The sequence below is a fragment of the Cherax quadricarinatus genome, chromosome 44 (assembly GCF_038502225.1).
Source record: "Cherax quadricarinatus isolate ZL_2023a chromosome 44, ASM3850222v1, whole genome shotgun sequence".
Lineage (NCBI taxonomy): Eukaryota > Metazoa > Arthropoda > Malacostraca > Decapoda > Parastacidae > Cherax > Cherax quadricarinatus.
Window position 1 is genome coordinate 8,370,572 of NC_091335.1, and position 19,075 is coordinate 8,389,646.

A 19,075-nucleotide genomic window follows, 5' to 3' on the forward strand; every position below is an offset into this window, starting at 1 on the left:
CTGTTACTGTATATATGTATACATACACAGTATATATTACGATTTTGCTCTATAACTATGGACATTTCATTTTCAATGTGTGTGTGTGTATGTATGTATATATATAAAATCTCATACACTACAGTCTGAAGTCACATTTCTAGAAAGAATGCAATCACGGGGTCTGGCTGTGTCAAAAGTACTGTAAATTTTCCTCACAAACATTATCACTTGGTCCACAGCAAGATCTGAATCTGTGTGCTCTGCATCAATGTATGCAGTACTTTTGACACACAGTCAGACCCCTTGATTGCAGTCTTTCCAGAAATGTGACATCACTTGCAGATCACCTTTCAGACTGAATGTACAGTAGTGAGATATATATACACACATACATACATACAGCCTCTCCTCAGTGACACAGTGGTACCTTGATTTATGAGCCATTATTATTATTATAATCAAAAAGAAGCGCTAAGCCATTTTATGAGCCATTGCTCTGTCAATTTTTTAATTTGAGTTACGATTGAGCTTTAGACATGCCACCACTCGCAGGAAGTACCGAGGAAATATCAAAAACCTCGATAATAACCAATGTATAACATCCTTTCAATTTTGATACCACTGGTAGTGTCATCCTGCCAAAATGTTCTATAATGTATGCCCTAAGTAAAGAGAAAATTCTGGAACGTGTAATACATGTTCAGCAGGCCAGCTGATATGCTTTGGCTGTCTCCATCTCCCCCTGTCTCTCACAGGTACACAGTTATGCATAGTATAAATTACCTAGGATAACCCAAAAAATCCAGACAAAGTGCCATACTATGCTCGTAGATATAAGGCATAATAAGCATGACCGGCAAGTAATACACATTTTCACTTGTTCAGGAATCAGACGTGACAACTTGACGACACTGCATCGTGTGTAAATACCTGTTGGTTCATGAGTGGCTCTCTCCGAGAGAGACAGGAAGAGAGATAAACAGAGCTAGACAATGAGAGAGAGACTGCTGCACTGTTAGCAATGGAGTGACACTCATCTTACACTGTGCTTCAAGGAGATTCACATATACTCCAGCATTTCTAAAACATTGCTGGGACCTGGCAAAAAAAAGGCAAAAATCATTTATTTACAATTACATTATTTAAAAACCCGTAACAATTTTTTTTTTTTTTTTTTTTTTTTTTTTTTTGGGGGGGGGGGGTTGGAATGGATTAATAGCATCTCAATGAGGAGAACCGATTTGATATATGAGCGAACTGAGTTATGAGCTTGGCCATGGAACGAATTAAACTCTTAAGTCGAGGTACCACTGTACTCATTTTCCGACAAATCGGAATTACGACGGGCTCTGACCAGTATGCATACCTAAATGTGTATTAGAGCTGATTTCCTCTATTCTGTTTATTACAATATACAGTACACTGCTGTATAAACATTTAAAAATATACCAGAATTGTTATAAATTGTGCAAAGGTGACATTAAAACAATATCGAAGATGGTCGACACAAACCCACTACCATTATACTGTAGTATGCTCCTCACTTAGTGACGAATTTGTTTACCGATGCGGTCTTAGGAATGGAACTCCATCGTTAAGTGAGAAGCTATTGTATATACACACACATACACAAACAATTGTGAGTTTGGTCATTTAGAGAGGATGGAGCAAAATATGACAGTGTATAAATATGTAGTGGAGGGGTAGGGGTTATCCTAGAAAAGGATGGGGGGGAAGGAGCAAAAAGAGGTTTTGTGTGCAAGGGGCTCTGACATACAGCAGGCACGTGCGAGTCTGTTAGTAAATGTAGATTAATGGTTTTTGGGACTTGACAAGCTGTTGGAGTGTGAGCAGGGTAATATTTTGTGAAGGTATTCAGGGAAACTGGTTAACCGGACCTCAATCCTGGAGGTAGGAAGAACAATGGCTGCCTCTGCAAAGACTAACATTGTGTGAATGGCTTTTTTTTTTTGGGGGGGGGGGTCACCCCACTTCGGTGGGATACAGCCGGTGCGTTGATATATTATGTATATAAATAAACATACTAATGAAACCACGAAACAAATGATTTTGAATCATTAACAGATCTGTGGCTAGCCAGGATTCGATCCTGCATCACCATTCCAAGCCCTCTGAGAACAGGACAATGTACACATCACTATCCACTGGACGAATAGTTGTTGGTCCTGTGTATAGTAATGTGTACATTGTTCTGTTCTCACAGGGCTGGACATGGTGATGCAGGTTTGAATTCTGGCTCATCGCAATTTTGTGCGTGCGTGTGAGAGATATAGAGATACAGATATTGATTGATTTAAGCTATGCCTGACATATCACTCAGGAATTGTACTTGACATGTGACCCAACTAGATCTTCACTACACTTGTACGTGCATATACTAATGTGTGTGTTCAGATACTTGGGAGTAGACTTATTGGCAGATGGGTTTATGAAGGATGAGGTAAGCCACAGACATGAAGGATTAGAAGTGGGTAGTGCACAGAGTTATCTGTGGAGACAAGAAGGCAATGTATTATAGTGGTACAAACACTTATACGGGTGTGAAGCATGGGTTGTGAATGTTGCAGAAAGGAGAATTTGTAGTGTGGATTATTATTATAATCAAGGGGGAAGCGCTAAACCCATAGGATTATACAGCGCCCAGGGGAGGGGGGGATGTGGAAGGCATTCAGGCTTAATTCGGGGAACTGGAGCACAGATCCAATTCCCTAAATCAAGAGCCCCTCACCAACATCAAGGAACCTTCCATGAGGGGTTGTAGTGTGGAAATTGTGTAGTTACCAAAACTTATTCAGATGCCTAAGGAGGGGTTGTTGAAGTGGTCTGGTCATTTAGAAAGGATGGAGCAAAATAGGATGACTTGGAGGATGTATAAATCTGTAGTGGAAATTATGGAAGGAGGGGGTAAAAGAGTTTTTGTGTGTAAGGGGCTTGAACATTGAGCAGGTGTGTGTGAGCAGGGTAATATTTTGTGAAGGGATTCAGGGAAACTGTTTAGCTAAATTGAGTCCTGGAGGTGGAAAGTAGTGCCTGGACTTTCAGGAGGGGTTTGGAATTCAAATTTGCTGTTTCAAGTGACATCTGAACTGTCGCATTTGTGAGCCTTTGCAAAGACAGTGGTGTGTGTGAATGATGGTGAAAGTTTTTTTTTTTTTTTTTTTTTTTTTGGGGGGGGGGGGGGGTTACCCTACCTCAGTGAGAGATGGCCAGTATATGTTGAAAAATGTATTTATATGCTCAATAACAACCCACATGGACACAAACACAGGAGATTCATTGATCTGTATATTTCAACTTCCCTTTCAGATACACAAGTGAAAGAATGTGAATTCTTTCACTTGTGTATCTGAAAGGGGGAGGAGTTGAGAGTATCAGGTGAATGCAGGAGAGGATGGGCCAAGGAGGAAGTGAGAATACAGGTCATGTAGAAAAGCTAATCATGTGTAGAAAGTGCCTTTGTGCTAAGTAATTCTTGTGCCAGTGTTCTGTAATAGCTTGAGTGATGGTATGTACTTGAGGGCGAATTTTGATGTCTGGTTTCCATTGTCCCTGTGAGATGTTGAAATTGGGGGTGGTAGCTATGAGAGCAGATTGTATTATTTTGCATTTATAGCTGAAGTGTGATTTATATTTGATGGTGGCAGCTACCCAAGGAATATTTTGATTGATGCTGATATGTTGAAAAATGGCTGAATAATCTTGTGCATAACTTATTACCCTCTAGTGTTCAATGATCCTTGAGGATCATGTTCGGCCTGTCTGTGCATCTTGCATTCAACTAAACAAGACCAACACATTTCAAAATTCACCCTCAAGAAGTACATACCAGTGCCCAACTTAAAATGCAATGCTAGCACAAGAACAGGAATCGTATAGGACAGAGAAACTTCCTACCCGAAATTTTGACTTCTCTACAGGACCTGTCGTCCAGCACCTTCCTTGACCTGTCCTCCCACACACTCCCTACTTCCCCACATGGTGAGAGGGGCAACTTTTTCCTACAAATTCATGTTCTTCATTCACGTGCCTATCTGAAGATTCAAGAAAATGAGTCAAAATACAGTGGACCCCCGGTTAACGATATTTTTTCACTCCAGAAGTATGTTCAGGTGCCAGTACTGACCGAATTTGTTCCCATAAGAAATACATTGAAGCATATATGTGAACAGTATTTAGATAAAGATAGGGAAGTTTTTATTGCATTTATGGATTTAGAAAAGGCATATGATAGAGTGGATAGAGGAGCAATGTGGCAGATGTTGCAAGTATATGGAATAGGTGGTAAGTTATTAAATGCTGTAAAGAGTTTTTATGAGGATAGTGAGGCTCAGGTTAGGGTGTGTAGAAGAGAGGGAGACTACTTCCCGGTAAAAGTAGGTCTTAGACAGGGATGTGTAATGTCACCATGGTTGTTTAATATATTTATAGATGGGGTTGTAAAGGAAGTAAATGCTAGGGTGTTTGGGAGAGGGGTGGGATTAAATTATGGGGAATCAAATTCAAAATGGGAATTGACACAGTTACTTTTTGCTGATGATACTGTGCTTATGGGAGATTCTAAAGAAAAATTGCAAAGGTTAGTGGATGAGTTTGGGAATGTGTGTAAAGGTAGAAAGTTGAAAGTGAACATAGAAAAGAGTAAGGTGATGAGGGTGTCAAATGATTTAGATAAAGAAAAATTGGATATCAAATTGGGGAGGAGGAGTATGGAAGAAGTGAATGTTTTCAGATACTTGGGAGTTGACGTGTCGGCGGATGGATTTATGAAGGATGAGGTTAATCATAGAATTGATGAGGGAAAAAAGGTGAGTGGTGCGTTGAGGTATATGTGGAGTCAAAAAACGTTATCTATGGAGGCAAAGAAGGGAATGTATGAAAGTATAGTAGTACCAACACTCTTATATGGGTGTGAAGCTTGGGTGGTAAATGCAGCAGCGAGGAGACGGTTGGAGGCAGCGGAGATGTCCTGTTTAAGGGCAATGTGTGGTGTAAATATTATGCAGAAAATTCGGAGTGTGGAAATTAGGAGAAGGTGTGGAGTTAATAAAAGTATTAGTCAGAGGGCAGAAGAGGGGTTGTTGAGGTGGTTTGGTCATTTAGAGAGAATGGATCACAGTAGAATGACATGGAAAGCATATAAATCTATAGGGGAAGGAAGGCGGGGTAGGGGTCGTCCTCGAAAGGGTTGGAGAGAGGGGGTAAAGGAGGTTTTGTGGGTAAGGGGCTTGGACTTCCAGCAAGCGTGCGTGAGCGTGTTAGATAGGAGTGAATGGAGACGAATGGTACTTGGGACCTGACGATCTGTTGGAGTGTGAGCAGGGTAATATTTAGTGAAGGGATTCAGGGAAACCGGTTATTTTCATATAGTCGGACTTGAGTCCTGGAAATGGGAAGTACAATGCCTGCACTTTAAAGGAGGGGTTTGGGATATTGGCAGTTTGGAGGGATATGTTGTGTATCTTTATATGTTTATGCTTCTAGACTGTTGTATTCTGAGCACCTCTGCAAAAACAGTGATAATGTGCGAGTGTGGTGAAAGTGTTGAATGATGATGAAAGTATTTTCTTTTTGGGGATTTTCTTTCTTTTTTGGGTCACCCTGCCTCGGTGGGAGACGGCCGACTTGTTGAAAAAAAAAAAAAAAAAAAAAAAAGAAATATTGTGAAATAGATTAGTCCATTTCAGACCCCCAAACATACACGTACAAATGCACTTACATAAATACACTTACATAATTGGTCGCATTCGGAGGTAATCGTTATGCGGGGGTCCACTGTATAGAGATCAATCAACCTCCTGTGTTTCAGTCTCCATGTTGGTTATAGAGCATTATATATTTTTTTTTTTTGTGTTTCGGTCTCCATGTTGGTTATAGAGCATTATATATATATTTTTTTTTTAAACACTTCGGCTGTTTCCCACCGAGGCAGGGTGATCCAAAAAGAAAAAAAAAACTTAAGTCATTCAACTCTTCACCATCACTCACAGAATCAAGTCTTTGTAGAGGCGCTTAGATACGACAGTTTAAATATCCCAAACCCCTCCTTTAATCCTTGAACTGTCCAAACCTAGATCTACGTTTTTTCAACATTTGAAAATATGTAAAAAAAAAAAAAAAAAAGTACAGTGGGCCCCTGGTTCACGATGCTATCGGTATCCAGTAACCGGTGCATTATATCGCAGAAAATTTGCCTCGGTTCCTGTTACAAAACCCGGTATGCGATAAGATTCGTACGAGACGTGTCCAGTGTTTACAAGCCAGCCAGTGTGCGCGCATCTAAGGATACATTCTATATTATCCATATTATCACTGTTTTTGGTGCTTTTTTCTGCAAAATAAGTCACCATGGGCCCCAAGAAAGCTTCTAGTGCCAACCCATCGAGACCAAGGGTGCTAATGACTACTGAAATTAAGGAAATGTGTGCAAACCTTTTTTGATGAAAATCACCCTAACACAGCTATTGCAAGCCATGCTGGTGACTATTACAATGACAATGTTGTGGCCCATTTTAGACAAATCATAAAGGAACGGGAGGTACAGAGCTCTATGGACAGATTTGTTGTGCGACAGAGGTCCAGTGACTCTCAAGCTGGTCCTAGTGGCATTAAAAGAAGAAGGGAAGTAACCCCAGAAAAGGACTTGCTACCTCAAGTCCTAATGGAGGGGGATTCCCCTTCTAAACATTAAAAATTTCGACACTCTCCCCTCCTCCCATCCCATCAATCATCACCAGATCTTCATTAAAGGTAAGTGTCAATTATTCTATTGTGTTTATTCTATTATTATTATTGTTATTGCATTAAACTTAATATTTCCATGTGGTAAAAGTTTTTTTTTCATACTTTTGGGTGTCTTGCACGGATTAATTTGATTTACATTATTTCTTATGGGGAAAATTGATTCGCTTTCCGATAATTTTGGTTTATGGTGAGCTCTCAGGAACAGATTAATATCGTGAACCGGGGGTCCACTGTATATCTACTTTTGGAGCACTACGCATGGACAGTTTAAGGGTTAAGGTGCAGGCAATGTACATATATATATTTTACACACATTTATAATGTGTATATATATAGTGGAACCCCAGTAATAGGTCATCGCAGAAATCTAGCACTTATCAGCAAAATTTTAACGCTCTTCCTCACGCATATCACACTCAGTCTGCACGTCTCTCTCGTTGGATTAGGAATACTTTGCGGCTTCATCCATTGTTTCTTGTGTTTTTTGTTGATTGCAACTGTGAAATAAGCTATCATGGAGTCAAAGAAAGTACAGAGTGCCAGCCGTTTGGTAAAGAAGGTGAGAAACCATGATAGAATTCAAGAAAGAGCTCGTAATAAATAATACAAACATAGAAATACAATGGAAGTGTCACTCACTTTTTCGAGTTATCCTAGGTTCTCTACACACATGCTATGTAAGATAATCGATGTAAATATGTAACTGCTATGTATGATCTGTGTAACTGTATGTGAGCAAACCTAAATAAACTTATAGAACATGATGTATACTCTTGAATGAATAAATGTCATAATTATGTGACAAGTGTGTACGTCCAGTAGCAACATAAAATAATTTCCGCTCTGAACAAGTCCTCCCATTTTTGACCTGAGGTCCTAGGATAATAGAAAATGGAGTATTTGTGAGGCTGACTGCACTAGATCACTAGTTTCACACAGGAACACTGAAAAAAAAAAAAAAAACTTTTTTTTCAGCGATTAAGGACGTGTGCAAAGTGGAGCGAGTTGCAAAGATTTGCGGAGAATTATTACCCTAACAAAGCTGTTGCAAGCCGTGTCTGCAACATGTTCAGTGACAAAACTTTGTCCCACTTCAGGCAAATTTTGGACACCAGAAACAGACCTCTCTGGACAGATTTTTTGTCCGACAGTGACTCTCAAGCTGGTCCTAGTGCCAGTAAAAGAAAGAAGAAAGGGCTTTGATACCTGAAGTCCTTATGGAGGGGGATTCCCCTTCCAAACAATTATCAGTCCTCCCTCTCCTCCTCGCCATATGCCAACAAGTCTTCATTAAAGGTATGTAATGTTCATTTATTATTAAAAATACTGCAGTATTTCTTTCTCATTGTTTTGTGTATGTAAAACTGTAGTTAATCTGTAAAAAATGTATTTTTCGTTAATATTTTTGGGTGTCTGGAACAGATTAATTATATTCACATTATTTCTTACGGGAAATATCGATTCGGTTTTAGGTATATACACACGTATACATTATATATAGCCTCTCCTCACTTAGCAACGTATTAGTTTACCAATGACTTGGACTTACGATGGGCTCTCTCACCAATATGCATACCTAATACTATTTCACTAGTATTACTTCTATCGATTGAGCACAAGAAATTGCCAACTCGACTGTTTTAACTACAAAATAAAGTGATCGGAAATTAGTAATTTGTCCAATTTAATGCAAAATTCAAAATATTCTAATTACAAAACAAGGTCCAGAATAAACAATGCAGGCATTCCTGGCACTAAACTAACAATTCCTCTGTTCATTAGTTACGTTTTCAGGCTTTACAAATGAATTCCATTTTTATTCACATAATGAATTTTTATTCAAATCAAAAAATCAAGATTTACTGTTATGCAATATTGTAATAATTGTATAAATAATATCACCACATTTGTGAATATATATTAGAACCACCAGCTGGCGTGTATTAGACGTGTGAGGTCATTTTTTTACTCTTGAACATCAGCAAAAATTGAACATTTCTGCTTCTTTGAGCTCAGTTTCAAGCAATTTTCATTACTAAAACCAATCAAAATCTTCTCTATTTCTGTAATATATCTTCCATTCTATGAAATGAGACCAAGAAATCACAAATACAACTATAAAAAACATACAAAAAACACTGCAAAGTCGCTGTTTTAATAAAAAATTACGGTGTTTTTTTTTCTCATTATGCACTGTGCGCTGCAGGATTTGTTTTATGTGGTGCACACATACACACAGATGTATTCTCTCATATCTACGCCCAAATTTACCACTCGCAGCTTATCGGAGTGAGCTGAGCTCATGGCATAAATCTACAGTTTGGACCCTCAACGTATAGCCGTAGATCTACGGCACGGACCCTGAAAGGGTTAAACATGGTTGACACAAACTCACTACAGTCCCCATCCCTTTATCCGAAACCCTTGGGGCCAGCAGTTTTTCGAATGAAGGTGGGGTCTAGGCCAACTGCAGTGTTCCTCCTTTCTTATGATGAGTGGAACAGTCTGCCTAGGATGGTTGAGGCTAAAACCTTTGGGTAGTTTCAAATTTAGGTTGGATAAAAACATAGAGTGAGAGGGGTTGGATATGAGTGGGAATTGCACATGAGTAAATAGAATTGTCAAAGCTTATTGCCTGGATAGCATTGGCAAATACAGTGGTCCCTTGTTTTTCGTATTTAATCCGTTCCTGGAGGTGCTACTATTATCGAAATCTATGATTTTCGAATCAATTTTCCCCATAAGAAATAATGTAAATACATTTCATCTGTTCCTGACACCCAGAAGTATCAAGAAAATTTTTTTTTTTACCTTAAAGATAGATTTACATGCACAAAAGAATGAACATTCAACATGACAGTTACCTTTATTGAAGGCTGTTGATGAATGGAAGACAGGGAGGAGGAGGAGAGGGAAGAGAGGTTATTGTTTGTGGAAAAAGACACTTATGTACAGTTCAGGACATTCATTAAAGGAAACGAGTGGCTTCTTCAGTCCACTCGTGGCGAAACGTTTCCTTTAATAAATGTCCTGAACTGTACATGTCTTTTTCCACATCTTGTCGGTATCACCATACCATTTCCTCATTATTGTTTGGAAGGGGAATCTCCCTCCATAAGGACTCTAGGTCACTTCAGGGGTCACTTACCTAGCTTAAATATAGATTTACATGCAGAAAAGAATGCCATATAAATGTAAAGCACTAATAAAATGTATAAATGAACATTGGGAATAGGGGTAGTTGATGAGTGGAACGGTCTGCCTAGTAGGTGATCAAAGCTAAAACATTGGGTAGTTTCAAATTTAGGTTGGATAAATACATGAGTGAGAGGGGTTGGTTTGAATCGATCCTGCACACGAGTAAATAGGTTTATCAAAGCTTATTGCTTGGGTATAGCAGTTATGCTGTTAGTGGATTGGATTTGTGAAGGACCAGCCTAGTATGGGCCAACAGGCCTATTGCAGTGTTCCTCCTTTATGTTCTAAAAGCTATGGCTTGGGTAATTTCAAATTTAGGTTGGATAAATACACGAGTGAGAAGGGTTGGATTCGAGTCGGACTTGCACCTGAGCTTATTGCTTGGGTAGCATTTGTTCTGTTAGTGGGTTAGATTTGTGAAGGACCTGCCTAGTATGGGCCAGCAGGCCTGTTGCAGTGTTCCTACTTTATTAAGTTCTTATGTTCTTATTTAACATCACACTTACCAGTAGGGTGATCGAGGCTAGGACCTTGGGTAGCTTTAAGAAGAGATTGGACAAATATATGAGTGGGAGGAGCCGAGTTTGATTTGTGTCGTTGGGTACGAGAGTAAATTCTTGGGTAGCTTTGGGTAGAGGTAATTTTGATAAGGACCTGCCTTGTATGGGCCAGTAGACCTGCAGTGTTCTACCATTATGTTCTTAGTGGGAAGGATTGTAAAGGACCTGCCTAGTATGGGCCAACAGGCCTGCTGCAGTGTACCTCCTTATGTTCTTATTGGAGACTTGTTTGTGTGAGGGAGGGATGGCAAGTTTATTGTTGGAGAATATGACAGTAATACCAACTCATAGCTAATTTATCTATCACAATTCAACTAATATGACATAATGAATAAAATAAGTCATTATGTATGTCACGAGAGGTGTTGTGTTGTTGGGTATATAAGGGCCACTGAGAGTAAGCCATCCATAATTGTGGTGAAGCAGCAGCTGAGGCGGCGGTGTTTTCTGTAGCCCTATACAACAACAACATTGGAGGAGTTGGTAGAATTGCTGAATCACTGAAGACACCCTCTACCACCATCACTACCACCTTCTACCACTATTACAACTGCTTTCACTCTACCACCACTACCTTCATACTTTTCTACATACTTTTTCTTAAATTATGTGAGTTTCTTTACCAAAGGGCTGGCACTAGAAGCTTTCTTTGGAGCCATGGTGACTTATTTAGCAGTTGCAAACACTAAAAACGAATGGAATATTATTATTATTATTATAATCAAAAAAGAAGCGCTAAGCCACAAGGACTATACAGCAATGGAATATTATGAAATGTATCGTATGAACTCGTGGGATCATCCTCACTCACTTATAAACAATGGCACACTGGCTGGGAATGGAGTATGAGGCGGCTCGGGGCTGTGTGTACCTGCCCTGGACGAACTACTATTCGCGAATCAGTCTATGATTTCCGAAATCTACGACTCGAGCCCTACGATTATTGAGGGACCACTGTATTCTGTCCGTGGGATGGATTGTGAAGGACCTGCCTAGTATGGGCCAACAGGCCTGCTGCAGTGTTCCTCCTTTCTTGTGACAACTGGTGGTGTTGGAGTTATGTAGAGATGATTGACGCTCCACACTCGTCTACAAAAACTTCGGATAAAGGGATGGGGACTGTACCATTATGGTTCGCTCCTTGCTTAGCAACGCATTCGTTTACGAACGTGATCTTAGGACTGGAACTCCGTCATTAAGTGAGGAGAAGCTGTATATATTCTAAGTGCTTTTATGATTTCTTGCATTATATAAAAAAAAAAAAAAGCAAGAAAAGACCTACAAAGTTGATACACTGACATATGGCCCTACTCACTCGGAGAGGAAATGTAAACAAAAAATTTTTTTTTTATGACATATCACTCTTGAATTTTAACCAACATGTAATCTGACAAACTTCACAACATTCCCACACTCAGTGAGCAGGGTCACATGTGCAGTCATCATACATCTACTGGCCTTGCAAGATCTTAAAATTAGGGCACGATTCTATCATAAACATATTGAGGATTATTACATTAACAAAATCCTACCAAACATTTTTTTGGCTCATATTAGGGTTCTGAAACAAACACACAAATCCTAGAAAACTGCTGAAATGCCTCATGGAAAAGTAGCTACTTAATAAAACTGTGAAAGTGATTTTTCTGGCAACAAAACACAGCATAGTATGAGTTTACCTTTTTAACTACTGGGTACACAAATGCCTAGTGTGTCAAGGTTATGATATACAAATTTCTTTTGAGCAGGGATTACAGTTTTTTTGTTGTACACATTTTTGTGTACAACATGAAAACTGATGCAGTAGTATTTTCTGCTGCTTCACTTTTTTTTTTGTGTGTGTGTATAAATCATTCTGGATAGCAGTCTTTTGAATTGTGCAGTGATGGTGCTGTTTTCTTGTTCTAGGTGTTGTGGAGAGCATCATCTGAGGGCACTTAGAAACAATCCCAAGACTACATTCCTCTTTAATCTGATGTCAATAGTGACCAAGTGTATAAATCATTCACTGAATTTGTTTATAAGAGCGAATTCTAATTATGAATTTCCACTTGGTACAAGAATACAGTACCCATGTGTGGGTAATCTACCACCTTTCTCCCAAACAACACTAAATTTTATGCTAGAAACTAAACTTATATTTTTCAAATTATCAAAATTCATCTTTCCAGAGCACAGAACATGTAAAACACAATCCATACTCAACTTAATTGGTATTTGATGTACCTATATGAAATTCATTCCAAAAATTGTAAGTAATCACACACATGGCAATTAGTATATTTATAAAATATATCGCTGAACCCACATGGGTAATTCAGTGTTGCAATTAATACAATAAATAGTTAATTACTAACAGTAACTGAAGAGAGATCTTGTAGATGTGCATTAGACAACTCGGCAGTTTTCCTATCATTGCCACAATAAAAATAGAAAGCTGCCCTTGTTATACAAAAACAATATGATACAAGCTCTAAATTTTACATCTCCTGTGATTGCATATGAACAAAATTTCACCATCTCAAGGCCAGTTGATGTCCTGAAGTCTCTTGTTCCTGCCCAGGACTTACGTCATGTGACCTGCCTTTGTATATAAGCATCATCTGTACATCTGGTTTGCTGAAGAGGGCCTCAGTGAGAGGCCAAAATATATGATACTCATATTATCTGTTTCAATGTTACCTTCAGGGTCTATTTATGCCATATAAAGCAATGTACAATATCAAGTACCGTGGACCCCCGCCGTTCGGCGGCCGCGACTTTCGTGAAATCTGACTTTCGGCAAAATTTAGCTTTGTGGTTCGTGACTGGACTCGTGATTCGGCGACCTTCTGGTACGCGTCTGCCCGTCAGCGTGCACACAAAGCCAGTCTCCAGCACTATTCACACTGTGTCCCATTGTTTACCAGCATGTGACCATCACCCCACTGGTTCATACAACACATTTCATAATAATTCATTGCTTTTGTGCTTGCAACTGCTAAATAAGTCACCATAGGCCCAAAAAGCTAGTGCCAGCCCTTTGGTTCAGAATGATTTTTGCAAAATTATTGAATACGCAAATTTTTGTTTGCCTTATTTGGCAAGAAAAGCGTTGCCAAGTCAAAATCGTGTTTTACCTATTCGGCACATGTATAATTATTTTGTGTGTGTGAGAGCGAGTATGCATGTGCTTGTGTGTGTGACTATACTGACCTCTTTGCAGTTGTAAAGTTGATTTCTCAGCTCCTGACCCTGCTTCATAACTTACCACTCTTCAAATTCACTCATCCTCCTGGGCCCTATCTTACCTCCTTTTCAAGATCATTCCTCTTCCCAACTGCTCCAAAAATTAACATCCCTGTGGCTCATCTGTGACTACCAGTGGTGCCTCCCTATCTCACCTCTCAAACAGCCAATCACTGTGTGCAAATGTACACATGCATGTTTTGCACATGAACACATGTATATGTGCATGTCTCAGTTGCTCACTAACACTACCTGGCAGTTTGTTCCATAGTATTTTTCTTGTATTGTCACTATTACATTTCTTAATGAGCTGCCAACAGTTATAGGTCAGCATCGTGCAGCTGGCTAAAAATGGACACTATTTCCTTTACTGTTTTAATGCTTCCATTCATGTTATGGAATAGAAGAGCTCATGGAAATTGCCAAGTCAGTGTTAAATTCAACCTTGACCATGAGGGGGGGGGGGGGAATATTTTTAGTAATGTATTCACCCTGATTATATTATTTATCAATATTACTCAAGCTTGTACACAGCTTAAATGCTGTACAATACTGTACTATAAAAATACATTGATAGGATAAGATAAGATTTCGTTCGGATTTTTAACCCCGGAGGGTTAGCCACCCAGGATAACCCAAGAAAGTCAGTGCATCATCAAGGACTAACTTATTTCCATTGGGGTCCTTAATCTTGTCCCCCAGGATGTGACCCACACCAGTCGACTAACACCCAGTCCCCCAGGATGTGACCCACACCAGTCGACTAACACCCAGGTACCTATTTGCTGCTAGGTGAACAGGTGTAAGGAAACGTGTCGAAATGTTTCCACCCGCCGGGAATCGAACCCGGACCCTTCCAATCCCTGGATAGTTTGTCCAAATAAAACAGTGTAGTGTTCTGGATTCCTCTTGCAGAAAAGTAATCATATTTTACTTATTTTTATGGGTTTGTTTAAAAGGGAACATTACAGCTTATTCATTTTTTGAAGTGTTCAGGATGGATATCAAGTTTACAGCTTTACTAGTCTCTAAGCTTCAACAATTCTACAGAATACATAGTTTCCTGTTCACAAAATTATAGACTTTCAGTGCATCTTGAATATATTTAAAAAAAAATACATTAATACAATTCCCACTAGGCAACCCCCAAATTCTGTCAGACAAGACAAGACTCCAACATGTTTGTTAAAGAATAAAAAGGCACAATACAGTGCCCCCCCCCCTTATATGGCAGGTTAGGTTCCAAGCTAAAACGGAAATCGCTGTAAAGTAGAATGCCAGTTTTTTCTCCTACTTAAATTCATATAAATGCCAGATAACAAATTTACACTAACATATTAAGTTAACAGTGGAGCTAGGCATTAAAAAACAATAAAAAGTAAATTACATACACAGTACAATCATTACTTACCTTTAAATATGTGTAGTCTTAATGTAGGGTGAGAGGTGAGTATTTATTGTAGAAAGTCGGGTGTGGTAGATCCCACACCAGCTACCATCACTACACAAAATATACGACTTAAATTTAAAGTACCCCAGAGCAATTATTACCATCGACACACCTTGTTCACTGAGTTTAATCATTTCTAACAACTACCCTTAGATGCCATCATAAACGAGAGAAGGAAATGCCGAGATTTGTAAACAGATGAAAGCATGAGGGGAGTCACTCTTGTCAGATGCATATTAATACCTATCTAATTTTGGTTCAAACAAGTACATTTGCACAAGTTGGTGAAGCATATACCCCACAATACAAATACTTGCACTGTGTACAGGTTGTCTTCATGTTAGTGCAGTAGAATAAATAAATAGCTACGAGTGAAAGCATACGAAAGGAATAATTTTCTAGTTACCCCAGTAATACTATAGTGTACACATTTTCTCTGGTGTTGGACCAGAGAAAATGTAATTCTTGTGGCACTCCAACAAGCCGCCCAGCTACATCTCATATTTATGTCTAATATATTCTATAATAATATAGCATATTCAAGACTAGTGAAATACTCTTAGTGATTTCAACCCTTTCGGGGTTTCTGACGTACTAGTACGGCTTACGCACCAGGGTTTTTGACGTACTAGTAAGCCTAAATTCTAACGCCTTCAAATCTAACGAGAGAAAGCTGGTAGGCCTACATATGAAAGAATGGGTCTATGTGGTCAGTGTGCACAGTATAAAAAAAAAAATCCTGCAGCACACAGTGCATAAAGAGAAAAAAAAATTTGACTTTTTGGTTTAAAACAGCGACTGCACTGTATTTTCGTATGGTATTTATGATGGTATTCTAGTTTTCCTGGTCTCATTTAATAGAATGGAAGACATATTACAGAAATTGAGACGATTTTGATTAGTTTTACAATGAAAAGTACCTTGAAACTGAGCTCAAAGTAGCAGAAATGTTCGATTTTTGCCAAAGTTCAAAAGTAAACAAATCATGCTACGCGTCCAATACACATCAACTGGCGAGTCAAATGTTCTTTCACAAGTTCGCTGATATTATACCATTTCTACACTAATGCAGTAGTCTGCATAACAGTAAATCTTCTATTTTTTGTGAGATTCAAAGTGGAAAGCAAAAGAATGTAAGAGGGGCGTGGGGACATGATTAATGAACAGAGGAAATGTTATTTTAGTGCCAGGAATGTCTTTCTTGTTTATTCTGGATCCTATTTGGAAATTGGCATCTTTTGAAATTTGTGTGAAATTGGCAAAATTGTTAAATTCTGACCACTTTATTGGATAGTTAAAATCGGTAAATGGGTGGTTTCTTGTACAGCAGGGCCCCACTTATACGGCAGGTTAGGTTCCAGGCTACCGCCGTAAAGTGGAACACCCTTTTTTTTCCCACTTATAAATGCATACAAACACTAGATAACAAGTTTACACTAACATATATTAAGTTAGCAATAGAACCAGGCATCAAAAAACAATAAAAAAGTACAATACACACATAGTGTACTCATTACTTACCTTAAAATATTTATAGTCTTAATCTAGGGTGAGACAAGTAGTATTTATTGTAAGAAATCAAGTGTGGTATGTATGGTAGTCAGCCAGGCTACCATACCTGGCCAACCCACCCACACATACTATTCTATGATATTTAAGCATCCCAGAGCAATAAAATGTATATACAGTTCACTCATTACTTACCTTAAAATATTTGTAGTCTTAATGTAGGGTCAGGAGTAAGTAAATGAGATAAAACGAATAAATGAGAGAGAGAAAGAAGAGTGCATGAGAGAGGACAGGCGCAGAGTTATGTAAATAAACCAGGCAAAGGTAAGTTTCGTAAACAAAGTGTACACGTCTGGTTTGTGTACAAGTTACATTGTGTACAGGTTGTCTCTACATTGATACGGTAGAATAAATAAAGAAGAACACTCCCTTCTCATGTAACATCATTTTGAGAAGAAATGATGCTCTGAGTGAAGGCAATGGAAATAAATCACTGACTTTTTTGGGTTATCCTAGGTTCTCTACACACATGTTATGTATGATACTCTATGTAACTGTATTTGTGTATACCTGAATAAACTTACATACATACGAAAGGAATAATTTTCTACAGTTACCCACAGTAACACATTTTCTCTTATGTTAGATTAGAGAAAATGTTATTCTTGCCGTCACTTGTACAAGTTATCTGGCTACCACATCTCATATTTGTTTATTTATTCTATTGTGGGGTGTATTTATCATCTTTTTATGTTATGTATCGTGTTTATTATATAATTTTGAAAAAAATATCATGGATGGATTAATGAAAATGTGTATATTAACGTAATTTACGACATTTAATGAGACTCGGTGATTATTATTATTATCATCATTTCTAATATGGCGTCACTTGTGCAAGTCGTCTGCTACCACATCTCACATTTATGTTTATTTATTCTACTGTGGGGTGTATTTATCTTATTTATATGTTATGCATCGTGTTTATTATATAATTTTGAAAAAATATCATAGATGGATTAATGAAAATGTGTATATTAACGTAATATACGACATTTAAATGAGACTCGATGATTATCATCATTACTAATATGACGTCTGGAGACATAAGACACTCTTACTGATTTTAATGTGTACCTGCATGCCAGCACAGGTACAGGTATACATAAGTATAATTATCAGAGTATATATAAAATATGAAATAACTTTTAAAAACATTTGAAATTTTGGAGTTTCCAGACAAAATGGAGAGACTTAGTGCTTACTGAGCTCACGGAGAATGTAAACAAACAGGGTGGGGCGCGGTGACCGTATTAGAAAGTCAGGTGGGGGGAGCCGTATAGCGAGTTTTGGTCATAATTTGAAATGACCGTATTAGCGGAACACCGTAAAGCGGGGCCCTGCTGTACTCATTCGATAGAAAAAATGGAGTTCTAGCGAAATAGTTATGATTTTTGTCGACTAGTACACTGGAACTGGTCGAAAATAGGGTTCAAAGTGGGCAAAATCGCCAATGCGTAAACATCGTTGAGACCGCTAACTTCGCGAGAGCATAATTCCGTACGTTTTCCATCAAATTTCATACTTTTGGTGTCATTATGATCGGGAAAAGATTTTTTTTTTTTTTTTTTAAATCTGTCGACCCTGAGAACAAGTCTGGGAGAGGCCCTGTCGACTTTGAAAGAGTTAATGTGTACCTGCATGCCAGCATAGTAAGTTTATTTAGGTACAAGTACACATAAGTACATGTATAATTATCAGAGTACGTATAAAATACGCAGTAACTTTAAAACACTTGAAATTTTGGAAAGTTACCAGACACGGAGACGCAGAGCTCACAGAGGATGTAAACAATAATGTGCAGTGACCATAGAGAGTCTGGTGTGTGTGTGTGGGGGGGGGGGGGGGAGATATAACGAATTTTGGTCGTAATCTGAAATGTCCGTATTAGCAAAATGCCTCAAAACGAAACACTGTAACCCCCACACAGGAGAAACTCTTGACAACTTTTTGATCACAAGTTTCAGCCTCCTATGTGCAGGTTATTTGTGAGGTTTATTAAACTATCACTCATTTGCCTTGCCTCCTCTATTCATAATATCTTGCTTTGTATTAAATGGCTTTCTAGCTATCACTGAGTTTGTGGTTGTGCACATAATAGATGAAATCCTACTGTTGATTTTCAACCTTGCATCTTGTGCCAAGAAAAAATAAAACTGGCATTCTGACTGGTATGAGCCAGAAAATTTATTTTTTCTGCCAATTCAAAGGGGTATCAAAGAAAGGGGCACTATACATATAATATGCCTGAACTATAAAGTATTATCATATTCAAGGGTAAGCCCTAAACCCTTAGGTTTCATACTGCATGGGAACAGAAAATAAA

General features: G+C 38.5%; 1 protein-coding gene across 1 annotated transcript in view; it reads right to left on the reverse strand.

Annotated features, from left to right (window-relative positions):
• LOC128697549 (fibronectin type-III domain-containing protein 3a) overlaps positions 1-19,075 on the reverse strand; it is a 662,917-nt gene continuing 643,842 nt past the window's right edge. Inside the window, exon 23 of the transcript XR_011393145.1 lies at positions 1-1,080. The gene's annotated coding sequence lies outside the window, so the exon portion shown is untranslated. The remainder of the gene's footprint in view (positions 1,081-19,075) is intronic.